General features: G+C 36.9%; 1 pseudogene; it reads right to left on the reverse strand.

Annotated features, from left to right (window-relative positions):
• Positions 1 to 21,690, reverse strand: part of LOC136855299 (organic cation transporter protein-like) — a 22,609-nt pseudogene extending 919 nt beyond the window's left edge.
• Between the last annotated feature and the right edge of the window lie 1,921 nt (positions 21,691 to 23,611).

Raw genomic sequence — 23,611 nt, forward strand, 5'->3', positions numbered from 1 at the left:
AGCCATGATCGTGCGTCTGGAACCGCTATAGGTGCCAACAACACAGGCCACACCGGGCCGTGGCAGAAAATTCCAAGGGCTGCGGCTGAGAGTTTCATGGGTCGTGGTTGAGAGTTTCTTACAGCATTATAATCTGTACAGAAAACTCTGATTGTGCATAAGAAAACTTCATGTATTTTTTACTTGTTTAATTTTGAAATCCAAACAAAATTCCGATGACAAGAAAAAATCTCTGTAATTTGTTCCTCACAATTCTGGGCCTCTTCTTCCTGTTAACAATGAATGTGAACGAGAAGAATATACAAATTAGATTCAAATGACGCAGCCTAAACCCCAACTACACGAAGAAAGGTATAAAACCCTGTTTCATTTTTGCTGAGGTATATTTGTCACACTCATTTATATTTTACTAAGATTTATATATAAATATATTACTCACATTCACGTGATATATGTACTTATTAATATTCAGAAAACAAGGACCTCTTAACTTCTCCATTTCCCCATACTTTTGGACTGAAGGGTCTTTGCAGAGTCCCTTCGGCCCCTAGCTGCAACCTCTTTCATTCATTTTACTGTACCTCCATTCATATTCTCTTTCTTCCATCTGACTTTCCATCCTCTCCAAACAATTGATTCGTAGTGCAACTGCGAGGTTTGGCTTCTGTTACACCTTTCAAACCTTTTCACTCAATTTCAGTTTCAGCGCTGAATGACCTCATAGGTCCCAGCGCTTGGTCTTTGGCCTAAATTCTATATTCCAGTTCTGAGTTATCCTGCTTTTTCCATTTTCCATTTTCTAACACCAATTTTCCCCCACCTGAGTCAGCACTCTTCATCATAAAACGCAAGAGCTTCCATTATTCCCCTCAGATTATGATCACCTCTCTTCTCTTGTCTCGCTTCTTTTATTCCAAGATTTTTTTATCACGTCCCTTGCTGGTTTTCCCTACTTCATTTTCCTACTTTCTTTTTTAGCTTATCCTTTTATATTCAATATGACTTTTAGCTATATTTTAACTATATCAGGTTTGGATCATTTTGTATTGTTTTTATTTGATCTTTAATTAAGCTTTGAGGTGTCCTATTACAGCAGGACTTTTTGTGTTTTGTTCACCTGTTTAAAACCTTCTTGCATACAATTTTCTTTTCATTAGGTCTCCCTCTTCTGAATATTACTTTTGACTGACTTCAAGAGAGGCTTGTCTTTTTTTGCTGGTCGTTGTTTCATTTATTTTTACATTGTGCAATTGGAATCTCAAGAGTTTAAGCGAAGATACAATGCATTACTACCTTAATATAATTCTCGTTGCATTTTAATAATTAACTTTCATTTTAATCTATTCACTTATTGATTTGTTAATTTATTTTTTGTTTTTTAATAGACGATCTCTTTTTTCCGTATTTCCCTTAATCTTCTGTTAGTTCTCTCTGAGGAACTCCATATTCTTTGGGGGGGCTCGAATTTCAAGTCAGTGGCCCCTGTGGGCTTGTTCCGTACGAATAGGGTCCATCTTCTAAATGATCGTAATCATAATAATTATGGTTAAGGTTGCTTGTTCAGTTTGTAGGATTTTTTTTATTACTCAGTGTCTCAGGTTTTCGGGATCAGTGAATCATGAGCAAAAAATATAAATCTGTCATTTCCAGTATGTACAATGAAGGGTGAAATCATAGCCATTCCTTTGAGAGTCAATTAAAACTGTATTTCACATTCCAAGACCATAAAAGGGTTAGTTACAGGACTGGAGGACCTGTGGCAAAGCCTTTGTATTCAGACATGAGGGACCACTGCCATGATGTCTGTAACATTAATGTAAATTTTGAAGAATTTAAGGCAGTTCAGTTTACAGATAATTTTGCAATGAAATAGAATGAGCACAATCTATATATATATATATATATATATATATATATATATATATATATATATATATATATATATATATATATATATATATATATATATATATACTGTATATATATATATATATAATCATTTGTGTATGTACATATATGAAAAACTTAAGCCTACTTAAAATCTAGAGTCCTCCAACTAGCTTGCAAATTTCATTATTTTGTAGGACTTAACAGTCATTATAATACTGTATATATATATATATATATATATATATATATATATATATATATATATATATATATATATATATATATATATATATATATATATATCATATATATGTATACATACATATATATATAAATATATATATATATATATATATATATATATATATATAATGTAATATATATATAAATATATCTATATCTATCTATCTATCTATGCATATACAATATGTATATATACATATATATATAATTGTCTTTTATAACACTGATCACCAAATTTTGCTTTTTTCATATTTCTTATCCATATGTGTCATAACATACACTTTTCTGCTCTCAGTCCTTCTGTTATCTGTCTTACTTTCTTAGTCGAAACCATAACAAATATATTCACAACTATTACTTTGAATTAACGATTACAGTTTACTTCTCTAAGTCATTTCATAGCCCATGGCATTAAGTCTTCGTTCACTAGGACATTAACTCTTCGTAATTTGAATACCTTTTTAACTCGCCTTTAAAAAAAATGATGCTGAGAATTCTCATGAATATAGACTTACCATTGCGCATCCTCCCTAGTGATTAAGTGATATCAACGACTATATTTAAGTGCAGTGCTTTAAATTTCTCAGTCATCATACTTCAGTCGCACTTCTCAAAGATGAGATTTCCCGCAGGGGGATAGTGCCGTCAGTGAACCTCATGCGGTGCACTGTAGGTATTACTTAAGGTTCTTTGCAGCGTCCCTTCGGCCCCTACTGCAACCCCTTTCGGTTCTTTTACTGTACCTCCTTTCACATTCTCTTTCTTCCATCTTACTTTCCACCCTCTCCTAACAACTGATTCATAATGCAACGGCCAGGTTTTCCTCCTGTTACACCTTTCAAACCTTTTACTGTCAATTTCCGTTTCATCCCTGAATGAACTCATGTGTCCCAGTGCTTGACCTTTGGCCTAAATTCTATATTCAGTTAAATTCAGTTCAGTTCAAAGTGAGATCTTTCAGTGACTTGAATTCTAATCCCAACACTGACTTCAACAGCCTCTTACCCTTATTTGTGGAACTTGTTGGTCTCCTGAAGGTGCGTGCCTTTAGTTTCCGGAAGGAGGATGGCTAATATGGCTGATGCCAAAGAAGCCAGGCCGAATAGGGCCGAAGGCGCCCAGATGGCAGCTCTTCCCTGAAAGTAGATTGGGATTATAATGTTGAATGAATGAAAGTAGATGGTGCTGGGGAGGTGAATTGCAGACGGGAGTATGTCCGAAATATTTTGCCGTTTCCTCAAACTTTGCATTTTTGATAAGCAGATTTTCAGAGAAAGTATGACGTATAAACATATATTTTATTTACATGAGTATGGTACCAACACTTACATGCATTCAGACAAACAGCTGGTTGTATGAATGTTTTCACTAACATATCAAAAATTTCATTTGTTTATGTCTTATGCATTTCTTATGCTCTTCTTTGAACGATTTTAATGGTTTTAAGAACGTTACCTATCAAGTATCTGTATAATCATAAAAACTCATAGTCGTTAAAAATTAGAAATACTCAACTCACGAGAATATCATTAATGTAGGTGGAGCAAGTACTCCCGATCCTGCCGAAGACTCCAGCTTGGCCGATGACGAGCGGACGGTATTTCGTCGGGAAGAGTTCAGCAGTCATGAGCCAAATCAAGTGATGCGTTGCGGTGCTGGACAGTTTCCCGCACAGGGACAGAGAAATGATGGCGCTTCTTGGCACTGCAGGAATAGGGGGGGTGTGGGAAATGGACGTTAATGAAGAAAGATACGAGAAGAATGATAATCATCGTTGTTTGTTGATCTTGACATTAGCAGGTATACAGGGTGAACCGAAAGTAGGTGGACAGTAGGTGGAACAGGGTCAAGGTTATAACTTTATGGTATTATTATTCCCCCAATACTCCTATTATTATAATTATTATTATTAGAGAAAATATTATATTAAGAATACTTAATTCATTAATATCTAAGCAGAACATTATAGAGACACAGCATTTAATTGAGGTCGGAAATCTTCCCAACATAGACACTTGACTTTTAAATTCAACGGCCTTTAACACGATTTCATAAGCGTAATTATATATAAAAAAATGTTTATGAGGGCATGGGTCGCCATGGTTAATCTGGACAAGATTTTGGATCACTGCCAAAAAAAGGTTAAGAAACATTGCTATAAAGCATCATGGAGTAAGCAAAACTTTCTTTGACAGCTGAATATTATTCTTTTCCTACGATTCGGTTTTATTTTCACTCACTTAATCTCAGTCTCAAAAATTAAGATTTTCTATTTTTTTATTTTTTATTCGAACTTAAATTTATTTCAGACCTCCAGGAGAGTAGAACATGAGGATCCCAACGATTGAGACGGAGGCAGAACACAGAAAGAAAAGTATGGCCAAGGTATTCCGGCGTCCTGTGTACATCAGAATCAGCCACAGCGAAATGTAGGCGACGATTTCCATGACTCCGCCAAGAAAGATGTACATGTATGGATCTACGCTGAAAGGAGATGGAGGTAAGAAGCAATACAAATTAGAAAACGCTCAGAGCATGTTGTGTCGAAAATTGTCCATTGCTGTAAACTTTGTGCATGGTTTTGATGGTCTAAGTACTGTAGAGGTAATATGTTTTAAATAGTCCTAAGTACTTTTAAAGTCATTATGGATGAATATGGATAATTTTTAGGCCCAGTTTTGTTCAAGGCCATGACTAGCTGATTATGAGCCTTAATTAGTCCCACTAGGTTGTCATCAGTTACTTTTACCTACAGGTATTAAGATCACATGCGATTAACCTAGGTTCATTCAAATTCAAAGATGCGGATGACGTATTGTCTAAACTTTGACATAACTATGTTCAAAAGTAGCTGACAAATAAATTAAGAAAAGTTATTAGTTACTTAACATTACAAGCCAACCAATAAATCCTACAAGCTTTGACCAAATCTATTTCGCCATCTCATATTAATTCAAAGTTCAAGGAACTGGAACCGCTTGTTAATATTTGACTTTATATTTACAGAAATCAACTTAAATTCTGATGGGCATTTTTAGTTTTCTGTAAAAGAAAACTACTGAGCTGGCTTTGTCTGTCCGTCCGCACTTTTTCTGTCCGCCCTCAGACCTTAAAGACTACAAAGGGCTGCAAATTGGTATGCTGATCATCCACCCTCCAGTCATCAAACATAGCAAACTGCAGCCCTCTAGCCTCAGTAGTTTTCATTTTATTTAAGTTTAAAGTTAGCCATGATCGTGCGTCTGACACCGCTATAGGTGCCAACAACACAGGCCACCACAGGGAGTGGGTGAAAGTTTCATGGGCTGTGCCTGAGAGTTTCTTACGGCATTATATGCTCTACAAAAAACTCGATTGCGCCGAAGAAACTTTGTGTATGCCGTCGTATTTCACTCAAGCTTTCACTGATTATATATCAGTTCACTTTCCTTGTGTGGTAGCCTTCAAAACCACTCCACTTGTTGGCACTAAACATTTATCTTTATCCAATTTCTTTGTCAATAGTTAACATTTCTTCAGTTTTAGTTTTTGTAACTTTTCAAACGAGGTCTAATTTAAGTTGATCGCTTTATTATAAGGTTAGTAGCAAAATGATTAGGTTTAAAATGTTCTGGAAAGAAGGGTACTCAGTTAACCAAAAAACTCCAAAACCCAGTAGTAGTAATTGGGATTTGCCTTTTAAACGGCTCATGCTGACTTAAGGCTTAGACCTGTTAGGTCTACTTGCATCTGCTACGCTGTCATAATATGTTCTATTTTTTCCCATTTATCAATTAATCAAGCCACTTCACATTCAGCCTCACATTTTGACCTCTGACCCCTTTCCTTTACCTGAGGTTGTTGGCATTCAAGCCAAGGCCGTAGTAGATCATGGTCCCGAACGTCCAGAGGAAAAATATGACGAACGCTCTTCCTCTCACGCCGGGAACTTGGAACACGATTGTACAGTGCCTCAAGACGACTTTGATCTCTTCTAGGCAGCTCATTGGTTCTTTTTTCTCTTGGATTTCTATCAGATGGGATTCCTGAAAACAGGGTTAATGTGATACGATTTATTATATATGTGTGTAGATTCTGTGTGTGTGTGTGTCTCTATGTGTGCATACGTGTTACGTGTTTATGTGTGAGTGTGCACTGATAATTTCAGACCCAAGATAAGTCTCGCAACATAACAGTATTGTTTCTAATTTGCTGAATGTAGGGAGCATCCACATTGCAGTAAAAAAATGTCATGAACACACGCTGGCAACTTACCGCATCCGTATCACAAACAGGTTGAAAACAAGTCAGCGACAGTAAGCAGAGAACGAATCCAGGAAATACTGGATAATTTTACGAAGCCTTTGTTAGGACCATCAGTTCAGTCGCTGACTTGTAATCAACCTGTTTGCGATAAGGATGTGATGAGTTGCCAACGTGTGTTTATGACATGTTTTACTGGCATCCCTCTTCAGAATTCAAGATAAATATAAGAAGTGTCTCAGAAAAAATTCGTTCGTAATTACCTCGAACTCGATGTCCTGCATGGTACCTCTGTGGCTTGTCGTCGTGGGTGGCAGCCATTTTTGTTGGAAATTGCAGCCACTTCATTTTTTTGAGAGCCTCCGCGTATTTTCCTTGGAGAATTAACCATCTAAATTGGGTAACAACCTGTAACAATATATATATATATATATATATATATATATATATATATATATATATATATATATATATATATATATATATATATATATATATATATAGTGAGGATTGAAGGCTCTAGGCTCTTGGATATGTGAGGGGCTGGAAATGATGATGAATAAGATTTTTACATACCAGTAATAAGACTGAGCTTTCTTGCATAATACTTAATTAATCTCTATGTGGATTGTCATTTGGTTATTCTCACCAGTAATGAAACAAGAAGGAAGAATGAAGGCACCAGGGCAACTTGCAGCTTCCTCCATTTCTGCACCAGGGGAGGCAGATGCTGGGCAGCACCATGTACCCCCAGTGCCCCGGGGTATAGGGAAAAAATGGAGATGCGTTCGTTCACGTACTGAGCAGACCTCCATCGCTGGAAGAGAGAGAGAGAGAGAGAGAAATACACGTCAAAAACAAAAAGTAATAAAGATTATACATTGATATTTCACGTAGATGTTTCGTTGAGAAACGAAACCCTCTGCTTACCAAGCACGAAACAAGACATGTAGACTCCAGCCTCCGTCGCCTGAATGAGGAACCGGAAGGTGATGTAGGTCTCCAGGGTTGGGGAGCCGGCGGCCATCAGGTTAAAGATCACCGTCAGGAAGGAGCTCCAGAGGACGGATCGTCTCCTGCCGATGCTGCAGAAAACAACAACAACAACAAAAAGAAAGGAATTGCTCTTGCCTTCAATGATGTCAACGGCTTATTTCTTGCTCCCAAGAAGAGATTTGTCTCGTCAGAGATTAAGAATGAAAACCTGCGGCTTTGGCTTTCGTCAAATCGTCTAAAATGGCTGACATATTCTTGTCACTTGTATACATTTTTAGTTTTCTATAAAAGCAAACTATTGAGATGGTTTTGTCCCTCCTCCGCACTTTTTCTATCCGCCCTCAGATCTTAAAAACTACTGAAGTTAGAGGACTGCAAATTGGCATGTTGATCATCCACCTTCCAATCATCAAACATACCATAGCTGCAGCCCCTAGCCTTAATAGTTTTATTTTATTAAGGTTAAAGTTAATATGGTCGTGCGTCTGGCAAACGTAATAGGTGCCAGCAACACAGGCCACCGCTGAGCTGTGTTGAGGCCGAAATACATGCAATGATGCGCTGTAGATAGAAAACTCGATTGCGCCGAAGAAACTTGGCGCATTTTATTTGTTACCTTTCCTCCCTAACATTTGATTTATTATCTCGCTCGAGTTAAGTTAGGTGATTGGTTATGAACTTTTTATTTCAGCTAAACTGCAGGAAAATATATGAAAATTACATATGCAATCGTACATACTGGTGTATACGTGTACATAAAAGCATCCACATTTTATCTAGCAATTTAACATGTGAATGTGCAGATGTATCAGTATGCATGCGTATAACTCTCGTGTAGACATAACTAGGCGAGTCTTTGAATGTATTGTAATGGAATGTATAAACAGTAGTGTACCAATATGAAAAATAGCGACAATCTAAGAGAGAGTCGAGGAAAAGGATGTGTGAAAACACTGCTTTATTTGATTATATACATATATACACATATAAATATGTATGTATATACATATACAGTATATATATATATATATATATATATATATATATATATACTGTATACATATACATACATATATATACGTATATATACATATATATACACGTATATATACATATATGGCACACACACGCACACACATGTATATGTATATATATACATATATATATGCGTGTGTTTGTATCAGTGAGTGTGCACATGTAAACATACATACATACATACATATATATATATATATATATATATATATATATATATATATATATATATATATATATATACATGTTTAAAAATGCCCTAAATGCAATAACCTGAATGGCCACAAATATTATCTTCCTCTAAATTCATAATATGTCTTATGTATTTATACATCTCTATAGGCATACATCTACTGATGCGCCATCTAACATAAATGCAAAGTAAAGAAACTCACAAATCCAAACTTAAAATAAATATAAGATCAATACAGAATTCCAGTAAGAGACCGAAGGAAACTCACGCGTCGATGAGGTAGCCGAAGATGGCGTTGCCTGCGAGCAACCCAACTTGATTGACAGACGCGGTCGTCGAATAGAGGACCCGGCGGTCGCACACCAGGTCCTACTTGTGTCCGTGGAAAAGGAGGCATCAATGTCAGTGAGGTTTTATGCATTTGGTGTAAAGGGTCTTGTGTGTAAAGTGTGTGTGTATATATATATATATATATATATATATATATATATATATATATATATATATATATATATATATATATATACATATATATATATATATATATATATATATATATATATATATATATGTATATATATAAATAATTGTTATACTTTGGCCTTGGCATATTATTCAACTTTCAGCTAGGATTTCTAAGTAGTTGTCTTATTACTGTGACAGTCTATCTCTCTATGTATTTATATATCTAATATGCTGTGTATATATACGAGTATATATATATGTGTGTGTATGTATGTATATGTATATATATATGTGAGTGTATGTATATGTGTATACATAAGTCATGATATATCTTGTATACTATGAAGAACACTCATTCTCAGTAAAGATGAGAATAAACGAGGCCTTTTGCATGTATACTAAATCCTAATATACTGGTAAAACTACACGTGGAATCCATAGTTTTTAGAAGGACTGCTTTCCTCATCGTCAAATATAATGAAACTGAATAAAAATTTTTGAGGCACAATCATATGACAACTTGACCAATCTAGTTTTTTGTGGTTGTGCAGCACATTTGTTGCACACGGAGTGGGTTGGGGCACTGAGCTGCTGTGTGTGTGTGTGTGTGTGTGTGTTGTTGGGGGCGGGGCCTCGCAGAAACCAGATATCTGGCATCATTTATGTTTCTCTGAGGATATGAATTCCGTTCGTTTTATGCAAATGTTTTGTGTACAGTTATTATTGTTGTTACTGAATTGATAAGGCCCCTTTTCCTTGCTTATTGTACTTTACAATGTTACTCTCAGATACAAGTCCACCTTTTTTTAAATTTACTCTTTGGTCTGAATTTGAACAATGAGTTACTGTTGCCTTCTATGGCATAAAATATTAACACCTCCTTTGTACTCCCAGTTACGTTTTTTCGAATTTTCCCCGCTGAATAAGCCAATCTTCAGTTGTTGCAATTGATAACTAATAATCTGCGACCGGTGGCTTCATTAGTTTTCTCTGCATTGTTTCAACAAAGGGATTCATGGATGGTGTGGCTAAAATGAAGTATTCATGATGCATGAGTAAATGTTTCTTTAAGCAACACCCACACACCAGTGACCAATGATTTGCTAATTATAACAAAGGATAAATTCTGTAGGCACTTAGGCCTAATAGATGGGAAAGTTGAGATAGGAAAAGTGGTTCCTTCTTGATGTAGAAATACCGCATCAAGAAAGAGCCACTTTTCCCATCCCAACTTTTCCATCCATTAGGCCTAAGTACCTACAGAATTTATCCTTTGTTATAATGAGCAAATCTGTATGTTTCACCCACCTCAGTAACGACGCTGCTCTCCTCCTCTGAGTGATTGAAATCTCTCTTTTTGCAGGGGATTATTTCGACGTCTCCAGAATTCCGGAGATGTTCCAAATTTAGCTTCGCTTTTTCGTATCCCATCTCCGCAGCTGAAGTATAATTAAAGTCATACATGTTGCAGCCGTCGTATTGGGATGAGCCATTTCTTGTAAGAAGAAAGGAAATTAGTGTGATTAAGTTCTATTCGTCTCTTGTTTGCAGAAGAAAGTAGATAAATAAGAATGAACTAAGACTAGCCAATGTCGTACGGAAAAGAAGCCCAGATATAAATCTAAAACAGCACAATTGAATATTATATGGGCACCATATGATACTCATTCATAACTCTGCTAAATATAAGATCTAAAGGTGAATAATTTACAGACAAATAGCGTTTCATATGCTCTGCTGAAAGCGAGTACTTTAAATAAAATAACTGTCAATCCAAAATTAAAAGCGTTCCTTGCGATAATTCCACCAACAGAGATTACTATAGATTAGTCTTATTTCAAGCTGTACCTGCGTAGAACAGTTAATGATTCTGTGACAACAAGGAATGACCTCTCAGTTTAACATCATAATTTAATGGCTTAACAGCAACGATGGTTAGAGTTTGAAACGCGATGTCGCCTGAAAATTCCATTTTATCATGCCTCTTCGTTTTCATTTCCTTCTTAAAATTGATCGTAATTAATAACAGTGAAAATTCGAAATGCGAAATATTCTGAAACGACAAACTCTGAAATAAGCATGACAATGTAATACAGAAATTGATTAAGGAGTCTGAAAAGTGCGGAGTGAATGGACAAAGTAACAATATTTGAATATTAATTATTTTTCATGTAGCAACTTCTGTAAGTGGCATTTATACTAGGATATCAACTCGCGATTCAGCTTTCATTATAATTCATGCTGCAATACTGAGATTCACGTATTTTAAATTAAAAGATGAAATACGCTTTCAACTTTGCGAAAAAGGATTTAAGTGGAAGTATTACCTATCCTATCGTTGATATTACTCGACAAGAGATGACATACGGGTGCTGTGTACTATAAAAATTTTGTCTTTTTTGATTCTTCATACGTGTTTCATTCAAGTGAAATGGCAATAACTTTGCCGGAGCTACTTCAGTAATATAAACATAAGTAAATTGATGAGAGAATCCAGCAAAATGGACTTAACGTTGGAAGGACTAAAAAAAGCTTGTGTGAGCCTTCTTTAATGAATATTAATATTGTTCTTTGGAGCCACATTAACCTGAAATATAGTGAAATGCTTGATATAAGCTTAGCTGACCTCATAAGACACATAGCCAGAATGCAATTAAAAAATAACCTGAAAGGTAACAGGATTTTTACCTCAGAGGATTAATATCTTCGAAGGTAAAAGGATTTCAGTCCGCCAGAAAGAGTTGAAATATCATGGGTGAAAAAAACTGGATCTAAATAACAATACCTTATCAGTTCTGAAAAGAAAATATTGGTAGGCAAAGTATCAAAATCTGAACAGAAAACGGGGAGTGGCATCTGAAACAGTTAAGAGATCTTGACGAAATATTGGTCGGCGAGGTATCAAAATCTTTACAGAAAACGGGGAATGGCATCGGAAACAGTTAAGAGATCTTGACGAACCTTTTAGGAATGGCTAAGGATAGCATGATTTGCTCCAGTTGTCCAGTTAGCATCAGTTAATGGTTCCAGGTAAACCAGTGTTCAGGGGTAGCTCAAGAAAACTGTAAGACATAGTGTTCATGGGAACAGGAAGCCAGCTGAAAGTACAATAATAGGATTGACGAGGTAGAGGAAATCATTCTGTTCATCATGTATTTTGGTGGTTTACGTATAGTATCAGTGGTAGAATCAAAAGCAAATGAAAAGTGGTTATTTTGCAGTAATGTACTGAGATAGATCAATGGGCAGGTGCACAGATTTAGAATGCGCATTTTTTATATATATATATATATATATATATATATATATATATATATATATATATATATATATATATATATATATATATATATATATATTATATATATATATATATATTATAAAAAAGATGCACTTTATATATATATATATATATATATGTAAATATAAAGTACGCTTATATATGTATATATATATATTATTATTTTTTTTTATTAATTTTTCCCTTGGATTCGTGGAATGCACTTGCATGGGGTCGTCCTGAAGAGTGAGAGAGTCTGTATACTATTTTGAATTTTGAGAAAAGGGCACTTACGGGGCCTGGGGGAAAAGGGGCAGGTGTTTCGGCACCCACAGCATCCCTCCCCCCTTTGCACGAGCCTGTTATTTTGTATCCAAAAGCTGGATACAAAATAAGAACGAGAGCTTAAAGTTTGGAGAAGGAAATCAGACAACAATATCTCCCGACAATGAAATCATTTGAAGATAATGACAGAGGAGTAAAGCCCCTTCCACACGAGGGGCAAAGCACGTCGGGCACACACTGTCACCCAAGATCTAGAGAAGGTCTCATACTCCATGTGCTGACGTCACGGTTCCAGTCCCGCGCTCTCTCACGATTCACGCGAACGTCAACTGGATGGACACCGGGTCTGATGGACGCGGAGCAAATATTTTCCTATGTTGATAGTGACATAATGCCGGATAATGTGCTGTTTATGGCTGCAATAACCGCTACAGCAACACAAGAGGAAAGGGGGATTAAACTTTTTCGGTTTCCCGAACGATAAAGAAACAAGGGGTAAAACGGAGAATTGCATGCAAAGCGGACTGCACACCTGATTAACGCAAATATCCCCCATTTGCTCATCACATTTTAAAGATGATGATTTCAAAGACGAAATTGAAATCCGCCTTCTTAATGTTCCGAAAAAAACAGTTGAAGAGAATGATGCTGTGCCTTCAGTTTGTCTGCATAAAGGTACTGTATGATAGCTGCCATGCATAGTACTGCCAGTGACAGTATGTTGGTAAGACAGGAGTAGCCCAATTTTGGTAACCATTTTCTGATACTTGGACCAGTGTCCAGCATCATTTTAGGTTGCAGAAAACACTTTAGGACGTTAAAGATCGCAACACCAGAGTACCCATGTAAAGATTGGCTATCTCAGAATGAACTTGTTAACATCAGCCACCCCCAGTACTGAACACGGTGGAAGGGACATTCCATTTTGTGACAACAAACAGATGCCATAGTATCAGAATGAACTTGTTAACATCAGCCACCCCAAATATTAGCTTGTTAAGATATACCCTCCAGAGTACTCTGGGGTTGCTGTTCTTTATAACGTCCACATTTTATTCAAAACAAGAATTATCTATATATTTCTGAAATGTTTACCTGCAATTGCAGAAAAGTAAAGTCCCATACAATTGTCAAAATAAATATTCAGTTAGGCTACGTCCAGGAAGCAACTTGTAGATGATTTCATAACCTGTTAAACATGGGTTACAAAATATTATAATTCCTTGTTTTAACACTTCAGACACTTTTTAATGAAACAGGTAATGTCTGTGCATATTGTCTGAAATAAATATCCAGTTAGGCCTACGTCTGGAAAGCTAAGCTGAGTATATATATAAACAACACTCACACATGCATAGGTAAATGAACTGGTTTCCTAGATAGGACATTTAATAATACAAAGATTACTGATACTTCAGGCATAATAGCATTAAGCGAGTAGAAAAGGGAAAAGAAAGAACTGGCTTTTGTGATGGAAATGAAACCTTAGCAGGTGGAGACAGATAGCTGAGCTTCCCAGTTTCAGGAGATAATGTGCTCCCGAAAATGGAGAACTTTCATAACAGGAACTGAAACAACTGGATACAGACTTTAGAAAGAGAATAAGCAACGAGAGAAACAATGCATTCTGATATGATTAGGGAGCTAGAGCGTATCTTAATGCCTATGTTTAGTAAACACAAATTCAAGCTTTGAGTAGCCAAAGAGAGTCTTATGGATAGATGATGACATATCTAAAAGCACTATGTGTTCTAAAGCAGTTCATGTGAAACACTCAGGAAGGAAAAGGGTGTATCAATAAGCTGGCATCTGAGCTTCAGTTGGCAGTAAAAATTTACAAGTGAAATTGTAATTTATTTTGCAAGAATAAGTATTTTTTCAGAATGAGTATTTAAATAGAAATATTAGAGTAGGCCTGATATTATATCTAGAACTAGGGTAAAAAAATGGAAAAAATCATGTAAAAAATTTTTCAAAAAGGTAATACAAACGCATGAACATAATTTGGTATGTCATACTATTTTGGAGGTTTATAATTATATCACATGAAGCACCAATTTTATTTAGTTATGTTTATAAAACAAATATTAGGACAAAAAAATCCTTCAACTGATATCCTGTTAAAAAATTCTGAGTATTTTGATCAAAGTCACATAAAAACTTTATGCGCCATTGGTAATGTCAGCGGGAGGGAGGACTGACCGGGAGAGATGACGTCATCGCCTCGCGGGAGTACGAGACCTGTTTCTCTAGATCTTGCTGTCACCAATATGGTGGATGGATGGCGATCACGAGTGTAGATGACGTCACAGACGAGGAAACCACGGGCAAACCATCGAAGTGCCCGTGCCCGTTGTTGAGGCACTGGATGGGCGCCTGACTAGGGACCACGTTGCCACACACAGCTCTGACCGCACTCTGCCCTCTGCCTGGCGTGTGGTCCAGTCATAGGTTCGCTTGCCTGTGCCTACTGCCTGTCTTGGGCTGTTTGATCTGGTAACACTGTTTAGCAGCGCGGGAATTACAGGCAAACCCGAGTGCCCGTCGTGTCTTTCCACCTCGTGTGGAAGGGGCATTAGTCATAAGGGACAAGTGGTTATTCTTGAGAGAAAACACTTTGTTGCAGGCGACACAACATCCCGTATATGGAAAAAGCAAACAATTTCCATCTTGATGAACGGTAATAGGGCTTTCAAAACTGTGTTTACGGACATTGCCAAAACTGAGATGTACAGTACATAGCATATAATACCCGATTTAGTAAAGTCCGAATGGACACTAATGGTCTTTGAAATAAATAAACAAATGTTTTTCTTTGTACTGTATGTGATTTATGAGCTGTTTAGACTAACGATTATGTGGAAACTACAAATGAATCATAAAAACAATAAAAAAGATCACCCAGCAAAGTTTCGTAGACCGACAACTGAAGACTGGCACAGTGTCCCATTAGCATGAAGTAGTTAAGGGAAACTGTTCATAAGATTTGCCGCCACGGTTCCCAAATTCGTCTGGACCGGATAATATTTGTAATGCATTGCACTTTACTGGAATTTTACGTAACTTTGATTGTTATTCATTAAAGTAAGCTCCGTAGAGGTGTAGTGTCGTCAGTGCACCTCATGCTGTGCACTGTAGGTATAACTTAAAGTTCATTGCAGCGTCCCTTCGGCCCCTAGCTGCAACCCCTTTTGTTCCTTTTACTGCACCTCCTTTCATATTCTCTTTCCTCCATCTTACTTTCCACACTCTCCTAACAACTGATTCATAGTACAACTGCCAGGTTTTCCTCCTGTTACACCTTCCAAACCTTTTCCTGTCAATGTCCGTTTCAGCGCTGAATGTCCTCATAAGTCCCAGTGCTTGGCCTTTGGCCTAAATTCTATATTCAATTCAATTCAGTCGGCTTGATTTCAGGTAGAGTTTAGTGTAATTAATCTAATTCATTTTATTAAGATTATTCATGAAAAAATCTTACGAGGAAAACGTACGTGATGAAGTGAAGATGCCGTCAAACATTTATGCCTTGCTTAAGAATGAAATTATTGATCTCATGAAATTCTATGCGCTTTACTAGATTTCTTACACTTCGGATGCGTCAGTTAAATAGATAAATGAGAGAGAGAGAGAGAGAGAGAGAGAGAGAGAGAGAGAGAGAGGCGCACTTCACCACAAAAAATTTGCAGAAAATACTAGAATTAATGAGGAAGAACTGCTAGCACGAATTTCTTCACAACTAAACTTCATTGTGAAAAAAAAATCCAAGCGCTTCTAGCATATCACAGAAAATATTGTTTAGTATTAAAAGAAAGATAAAAGTTTACACGACTTTTTTTTTTTTTAGTAGGGACGAAAATTATGTTCCTTATAAATTTCCCTAACTAAGAGAGTTCATATAAAATGCGGACACAATATTTTATGAAGCATACCTGTGTTGAAAGAGAAAAATTGTCCAATTAAGTCTAAATGAGTTACAGTCTATATATGGAAAGGTTAGCAATCATACCGTGGGGGAAAGCTTATGGCAAAGAAAAAAGTTGCTAAAAATTATTGGGGCTACAAATTTAATCAGAAATCATGCATTTAAACAAGAAAGACTTTAAAAAAAAGTATTATTATTATTATTATTCGCAAACACGCAATTAATTCTGTGAAACTAAATTTATAATTAGAAAAGATAGAATTCCTTCCAAAAATATCGGTAAACCAAAAGACAGCCTAATAGAATTTCAAGTTACATCCAGTAAAACTGACGTCATGGAAAAGAAATAAACAAATTCTCTAGGAAAATAAAAATATATATATTGCACAAATCACCCACGAAATATCCACGAGATCTACTACGTTAAAAAGGTTATAAAGATAACAAACTTGACCACAAGAGGAGAGAGAAAGTACGGAAGCGGTACTCACAGAATGCGCAGAGAACGATAATAAGTAATTTCCAGCGGCCGTTGGTGCCCGATACTTCAAGCAGCTTTTCGAAAGTTATTGGCTCTCCACTCGTGTAATTTGCCTCTACTGCTCCGTCTCCTTCTGTGCTTTCGGTCTCGCGGTATATTCTCCTATTTTCCTTCTTCATTTTCCCTGGTTTGCCTCCCTGGACGTAAATCTCCTCGGTTCTGAGATAGTGTACAACTTCGGCCTCGAAATTTCCTTCCTTGTTCATCATGTTGTTTCTCGTTTCGTCCATTGTTGCTTCTTTTTTGCATTACGCCTCACCTTTTTCTTCGTTGCTCTTGGCTCACTTTTTTCCTGACTCTATTTTAGTTATTTCAGAATGCCTGCACTTTACACCGTCGCGTTTTCTTTGTGTGATTCTGATTATATTCGTCTTTGTGACAAGGGAAATACACTGCTTAGCAAATGCAGGAAACGGAAGGACTAGACTTCTTTTTTCAGTTATTTTTCCGATTAAAGGTAAATTCATGACACTGGCACATTATTTAAACAAGGAAAAACACTTGGCATATTAAATGCAACCTTAAATTTCACAGATTTCCATGGAATTATGCATATAAACTTACATAGCTGGGGTTATACAAATACAATCGCCTTTGCTGTTAAATACAGATCTTGGATAACATTAGTGTGTCACTTGGTCAAACCACTAAAATTTCTTTAGTAAGTTGTACGAATGCTTCATAACTTTCGAGAGGCCCTAAACACAGTCCATGATGGGCATTCTGTGGACCTAAACATATCTCTTGATCAGGAATTAAAAGAAGATAGACTTGCAGAAAGAGTAGCCTAAGGTGTGTATTTTCATTGTTTATATCGAAATTTAGTTTTGTCTGCCTTCGTTAGTGAGCTGATCAAGGTAACAGATATTTTGTTTATAGAGTTTCAGTAATGCATCCCTTGAAATTATTTAAGATTGAAATAGAAACGGGTTAAGCGGTCAGTGGGATCAGAGCCACCCTGTAGCCACTTGAGACAAGGTGCCCTAGGTTAGGTTAGGTTGAGGTATTTGTAGCCCTGAAATGAAGGGCTATAAATACTTAGGAAATGAAATAAAATTCTTTCTTTGCTGGAAAGGCAAGAATGTGTAGATGAATGGCAATGGACATATGTGTGAAAATCATAATACCATCAAAAACAATCAGAAAACCAGCCCAGGTATGTAGCCCAAGTCTAGCAGTATTTTGCATATCCAGATCTTTAAAATGTATTACAAATACTAGAATCCGGAATCCACGTACGTAGCCTAGATCTATTTGGTATCCAGATGCATGACGAGCTTCTTCATCTAAATATTTTATCTCTGAAGTAACTTACGCATTGCATCAGTGTAGCAACTAATATAGGGGGTCGTTTTTCTCTTCAAGTTAAGTATACCTTGGTTTAACCAGAACACTGAGCTGATTAACAGTTCTCCTAGGGCTGGCCCGAAGGATTAGACTTATTTTACGTGGCTAGAACCAATTGGTTACCTAGCAACGGGACCTACAGCTTATTGTGAATCCGAACCATTATAGCGAAAGTAATTTCTATCACCAGAAATAAATTCCTTCTCTTCAAGGGTTGGGGCAGCTTACGTATCTACAAAAATTATACAGATAAGTATTTTGCTTTTTTAAGTATTCTCAAGGATTCCAAATGGTTACCAAGATAACTGTTGAATAAGTAAACTTTTCAACTTGTGAATTATGTAGGATTGTGTCAAATGCAATGGAATGCAAATAATTCTGTTCGTTTCTATAAATCAAAATTAGTAAATTACAAGTAGCGAAGAATTCCGTCGTGATCCACAAAAGATTATTGTTTGGAAAATTATGAGTTCTGTTTATTTAATGTAACCCCAGTTAAGTTACTTGAATCAGAAGTAATTATTCAGGGTTGAGTTAATCTACATTGATATCTTAATCGATACCACCTAAACTCTTAATTCAAACAATACCTACAAAAGACGTGATAACCAATGAAGTACTTTTTGTCAAGGTTGTACAGTATAAAGATGAAGGTTGATCAAATGAACAATAGGAGTGCGTGCCTTGAGTAGTTGCATGGTGGCGGCGAGAGACTAGTGACGTTCGGAACAGTGATGATATGTGCCTAAAATAATCACGGTCTTCCCATGGGATCCTGACATTACTAAAAGATATAGCAAGTTATTGCTGCGCGTTGCTGCAAACACCAGCTATCCTCAAATCCTTTTCTTGGAATCCTCAGCAGGTGAGATCCAATGTATCTTTTACCACAAAAAATGCCAACAAACACTGGGCACCATTATGGGCAACAGACAAACACCTGATTTCAGTTAACTTCCAGAAGACAGTAAAATATTTTCCAGTACTTGTCTTAGACACAACATGTATATTTTGTAATGAAAAGTAGAAATATCTAAGAAGACAGAAAGCAAACGAACGCCTTTACAAAGTCTATTGTGATTCAGTCATTGAGCAGATGCAAAAATAAATAGCAGAGAACCAGTCAGAGGAATATCGTCCATATCTGAGCAACAACCCAGGGCTACATTTGCAAAAGGAGAGTACCGAGCCAAAGGAATTACCCATCTCTGTGCATAATGCAGAGTCAGAGATTGTGTCAGACACGGAAGGTATTGCCTACTTGCAGCCGGTGAATCAGTTAGTACCTCTGCTGAAAAGGTAAAGTTTTCTGCCCTTCAGCTAATGAGGGTATAGATAGTGCACCGGGCTACTTTCTAAGAGCTTTGAGATACAGGGCAGCTTAAAGAGAACTTCGAGAAAATATGAAGTGTCACGTAAGCGTGGTACTGATGCGAATAAGCTTAAGCATATGATATTGTCACCGAGGAAAGAGGATCTGAAACGCAGCAAACATACCCTTCTTTCTTTGTACTGACTGCCTGGAAAAAAAAAAGGATGAAACCCTGTGTAAAGGGCACCTTTTCAAGCAAGTGCTTCAAGACTTTGCCTATGGACCAGTCCAAACCTCGTACTACTTGTTTGTCATGGCAAATGGCACGAGATGGTAGAAAAAGTTAAGTATACCTTAGTTTTACCAGACCACTGGGCTGATTAACAGCTCTCTAGGAGCTGGCGAAAGATTAGACTTATTTAACGTGGCTAGAACTGTTTACTTAGCAGCAGGACCTACAACTTATTGTGGAATCCGAACCACATTATAGCGAAATGAATTTCTATCACCAGAAATAAATTCCTCTAACTCTTCATTAGCCGGCCGGAGAGTCGAACTCGGGCCTAGCGAGTGCTAGGCACGAGATGGTAGAGAGTGAGTCCTGAGTTATATATGATTTTCTGTTTGCCATTTCCTAACTTATGAGTATACCTAGAAATGCAAAGTCCAAAAGCATGTAAGCACTACAGTACAGATAAACTGTTTTCCCTTCAAAGTGGATACATCAGTGGCTCTAGTGATGCTGATCCCAAATACGATTCTAAAACTGAAAAATAATAGAATTCATTTGGTGAAGCCTTTCAGAATATTTTATTTAATGTTTTTAAAATTCTCATTGCATACCTGACCTGTCATGTGAAGAAAAGTCCTTCGCTAGCTTTTTTAATTGAAATCACTGTTGGAAGTTCTATTATTTTAACTGACATTTAAAAGAAAACTGTCTTTTTAATTCTGTGTTAAGAGCGTCAGCTCTTATTTCTTATTTATGTTAAAGATTACTTTTTTGCAATTAGATTTTATTTCACACATTGTAACTATCATATCAGAATATTTTCACTCTTAAATTGCCTTCACTCTTAGGAATAAACTATGAAGTTTCAACTATTCTAACCTAACACTTTCCTAGTTTTATCAAATAGTTTTATGAATACTCTGCAACAGTGCCCTCGCCTGTGAACAAGTTCTGCAACCGTAACAAATACTGTGGCAACCTGCATGAAATCTACAGCAGAAATAAAATATGCTTATTGCAAGTTTATCTAAAGATTGTAGTTCCGTTATGAGGATTAGGGAAAAACTGACCTACCACAATAATGGCTATTAAAAATCGAGTATTCGGCTCGTCGTGTTAATATCAGTTTTCACTCACTGGGTGTGTATTTCAAAGAAGTCCTGACATCCCAGCAATTTTATTCACATTTTTTACAGCACAATATTTCCTAAAAAATTTCTGTTACTTCAGTGAAATGTTTACGCGTGTGTACGTGCTTTTTATATGTTTTGTAAGTTTTATAAGAAGGTCTATTAAGCTGGCCTTGGATATCTGGTATCTACCACTGGCGACTCAATTTCTGAATAAAGGGAAACAAGAAATTATGTACAGACAGACAGTACCACTGTGCACTAATCTTATTCGTTCACCTTATCCGTGCTGGTTTCCACCAATAAAATATTTCAGGCTAAATATTAATATAATGAAACTTTTTCGAGATTTCATATATTTTATCCAACTTGATCTCACTACACTAAAATGAACGCTTACACTCGCGTGCGCATCACATACAGAGTCCGTTACGAAACAATATGGTCACAGGGTAGGTTTGGCATCCGTTCCTAATGAGCCTGCATCAAGATGACCGTAATTACCCCCAGAGGGTTAGATAATACCCAGCCCTGTTTATGCTGGGCAGGGATGTTGTTCGCTCTTTCACGTCTGAAGCTGAACTGACGTTATAAACAGATCCTGCATTCAGTATGAACAAACGATCCCCTTTCGTTGCCACTATAAAAATAGCTCGCTCCCGATTTCCAGACAGGGTGAAATTTCATCATGTTATGACACACGCATTGCATAAATGTAATATAAATGAGTTTTTCTTTTCTGTGGAATTACAGTATTTATTGTTGCTTGGAAGTCTATCAAGTTCCAGATCAGCAGGCCTTTAGTTTGATATATTCCCTTTACAAACGAAGAGAATGTCCCCGTCACGAATATTTTTCGACGTTGGATTTTACAGGAATATTTTACGAGTAATAGTCGTAGCAGAATAATAAAACAAGCATTATTCAAAACTAAAAAGAATTAATTTTCTTTTAATAATATTGTGCAGCATTTATGATGCGGCAAAAACAAATCGCTCACAGGGACCAGCCATTTCCCTGGAGCTTTTATTTGTTGTCCAATTTATTGTTGATAACATGTTCAATCGGGTTATTAAATTTTTTTTGGCTACTTTTAGTCTAAAGCGCATTCAATGAATGTAGGGTAAATCTTTAGCATTATTCTTTTGAATCAGATTACAAAACATAACATTACTCGAGAAACATGTTATGCCTCATTTGTGTCGACATTCAGATTATAACAGGAAACCCTTCCCTAAACATCCGAGAAAAACGAGGCATAAAGGATGATGCTATGCGCCGACACCATTATGGTAAAGCATAGCTTTTAATGCAAAGTTTTTTTGGTCTAACAGGGGTGACCGCCTATCTTGTATCCAGAGACACATTACATCGTATTTTTGTCATCGAAAATAACGTTATACGCCATGCAGTGACCAGCCAATTTATACACAATGTTTCTGAGGAGCCGTTATAAGGTAACGCCTATTACCTGGACTCTGTCCTACTCTGAGCGGAGGCGCCAACCAATCATCGCTTTTGTTATTGTTACGGGAGAACCAATCAGCACTCGGAATAATCAGTTTCAATTGAATGAGTAGGCGTCATTGCTCTAAATAAACAACTTTATCGGTATTATCGTCGGTGTCATTAACTAAAGAGTGATAGTATTAGAGCTAGAGTGAGTTTAGACGACGCAGATTCTGTGGAAGTGTTCGATGTGACGGGCCGTCCCCAAATAGTGTGATTAAAAGGAAAATGGGTCTGTCTGAGACGGCAAGCGGCCTCTGTGGTCGAGGTGAAACTGTCTTGGATGATGGTGTTCAGGTGATGGTGACTGTGATGATCATGAGCCTTTTCCGGAAACAGGTCTTTGTAATGAGCAAGACCGTGCCATAATAAGTGAGGAAAGAAATCTCATTATTATTACGATTACAGTGACAGTGACGCAACATACGACGAGTGGGTGCATCCATATAACAGTGACAGTGACGCAACATATGAGTGGGTGCATCCATATAACAGTGACAGTGACGCAACATATGACGAGTGGGTACATCATATAACAGTGACAATGGTACAGAATGTGATGATGCACTACTCTGTACAATTAGCAGCCCTCCCCGCCCCCGTGCGTGTAATTTAAAAGTGTCACACCCATCAGTTTTGAGAGCTGTGCCCCCCGCCACCAGCAGTGGTTCCTAACCTGTGGGACCGTCTGTCTATTCGTGTCGTGTCATAATAGGTGAGGGAGGGTTAAGTGAAATGCTGTGAGGTTAAAGAGAAGATAAAGGGAAGGCTAGTAGACCTAGTGTGAAAAAGAAAGAGAAAAAGATAATATAATTACGATGATAGCCTAGTGACAGTGACACAACAGATGACTGTGGGTGCATAACTACAACAGTGATAGTGATACAGAATGTGGTGATCCATTCCACTGGGCCACCAGCAAAACCACACATGTTAGCAAGAGTGCCACCCTCATCAGTTGTAAAGCAGGTGCCAGTGCCACCACCAGT

This window comes from Macrobrachium rosenbergii, chromosome 31 (genome assembly GCF_040412425.1).
Source record: "Macrobrachium rosenbergii isolate ZJJX-2024 chromosome 31, ASM4041242v1, whole genome shotgun sequence".
Taxonomy (NCBI): domain Eukaryota; kingdom Metazoa; phylum Arthropoda; class Malacostraca; order Decapoda; family Palaemonidae; genus Macrobrachium; species Macrobrachium rosenbergii.